General features: G+C 40.4%; 1 non-coding gene across 1 annotated transcript; it reads left to right on the top strand.

The window, feature by feature from the left end:
* The first annotated feature begins 1223 nt into the window (after nucleotides 1-1223).
* LOC112496422 (small nucleolar RNA R71) lies at nucleotides 1224-1330 on the top strand. The gene has a single exon (XR_003062984.2). It is a non-coding gene; the product is annotated as a small nucleolar RNA R71 (small nucleolar RNA).
* Nucleotides 1331-2036: the final 706 nt, after the last annotated feature.

Genomic DNA, 2036 nt, shown 5'->3' with positions numbered 1-2036 from the left:
AATAAATAGAACGAGGCATGACATTAATTGAAGCTCTTAGATCTAACATAGCCTTTTCAACTCTAACACTACCAATTTTGCAAGAGATAATAAACATACCTGGATCCTTGCACTTATGAGGTAGTTTCTTTTGGAGAACTGCGGAAACATTCTCTCCCATGTGAACTCTTTCATCACCTCTTAATTTTCTCTTGGAGGTGCATAGTTCCTTAAGGAATTTAGCATATCGAGGTATTTGTTTTATAGCATCTAATAAGGGAATGTTTACCTCAACCTTGCGAAATGTCTCAAGGATGTCTTTCCCTTGTTCCTCCTTCTTGGATTTTGCAAACTGATTTGGAAAAGGAGGAGGTATCACAATAGGTAGGGGTTTCGCTCTGGTGGGTTGTGCATCTTTGGATTTAGGCATCAATTCATTCTTCTCAAGCTCATCTTCTACATGCTTTGTCACTTTCTTACTAGGCTCTTGCAACTCCTTCCCACTTCTAAGGATGATGGCACTAGCGTTTTGCTTTGGATTCACCTCAGATTGTAAAGGTAATCTCCCTAATACTTGAGACTCTAGACGGCTCATCGTAGTTGCCAATTGACTCACTTTGCTCTCCAAATTCTGAATGCTTGTTGTGGTTGGCTGCTAAAATTGTTGAGCGTTAGTCACAAGTGATTTAACAATTTCTTTAAGAGATATACCTAACTTGGAGTTTGACTGTGGAGGTGCTGGTTGTCTTGGTGGATACTGTTGTGGGAATCCTTACGGCCTAACTCCATAGCTGAAGTTGGGGTGATCCTTCCATCCCGGATTGTATGTTTGTGCATGAGGATCATACCTCCTCTGAGGCATGCCTGGAAATCCTCCAATTGCATTGGCTTGTTCAACGGGTTCTTCTTGAGGTGTAGGACACATATCAGTTGAATGACCCATATTGGAACAAATGCCACAAGTCTTTATCTGTTGCACATTACCTAAAACAAACTTTTCCACAAGAGAAGTAAGTTTATCTAAACGTTGTTCAACAGAAGAAATATTTACCTCATTCACCATTCTTGAAGTGGCATCTTGCCTGCTGCCAAATTGTTGTGCATTGGCAGCCATATTTGAGATCAACTCCCTTACTTGAGTTGGAGCCTTGTTCACGAACACACCTCCACTAGCAGCATCTATCATACTCCTATCCATTAATGACAGTCCTTCGTAAAAATATTGAATAAGAAGTTGATCAGAAATCTGATGCTGAGGACAGCTGGCACACAATTGTTTGAATCGCTCTCAATACTCATACAAAGTTTCCCCAGGAAGTTGTCTGATCCCACAAATATCTTTTCTGATGTTGGCAGCTCTTGAAGCAGGAAAGTACTTCTCGAGGAACTGCTTCTTCAAACCATTCCATATTGTAATTGATCCAGGAGGCAAGTAGTACAACCAGTCTTTAGCTAGTCCATCTAAAGAGAAAGGAAAAGCACGCAGCTTAATCTGCTCTTCAGTCACGCCTTGTAGTCTCATACTTGAACATACAACATGAAACTCCTTGAGATGTTTATGAGGATCTTCACCTGCAAAACCATGAAACTTGGGTAATAAATGAATAAGACCAGACTTTAATTCAAAATTTACCTCCAAATCTACATATTGAATGTAGAGTGGTTGCTGATTCAAGTCTAGTTCAGCTAACTCTCTAAGAGTTCTTTCTACAGGTGCAGCTCTATCCATCACTTGTTCTTCTGAATCGCTAGATGATTAAACCAAATCAGGCACCGTATCTATTTCAGAAAGCAAAGGTGACGAGGATCGTTGCTTAGCTCGCTTCGTCTGCTGTCTCAGCTGGTGAGCTGTCTTCTCAATTTCAGGATCAAACGAAAGTGTACCTGTACGAGAAGAATGAACCATACACCAAGAAAACGTAAAAAGGATTAAATAAATGACACCAATCCCTGGCAACGACGCCAAAATTTGATGGTTGTCGAAGCCAACAAAAATAAATACATACTCTAAATAAATTGTGTATAGTGATTGAGCAGGGTCGTGTCCACAGAGATCG

Source organism: Citrus sinensis, chromosome 3 (assembly GCF_022201045.2).
Source record: "Citrus sinensis cultivar Valencia sweet orange chromosome 3, DVS_A1.0, whole genome shotgun sequence".
NCBI classification, from domain to species: domain Eukaryota; kingdom Viridiplantae; phylum Streptophyta; class Magnoliopsida; order Sapindales; family Rutaceae; genus Citrus; species Citrus sinensis.
Note: the sequence above shows the minus strand (reverse complement) of the source record. Positions and strands in the feature narration are given on the sequence as shown.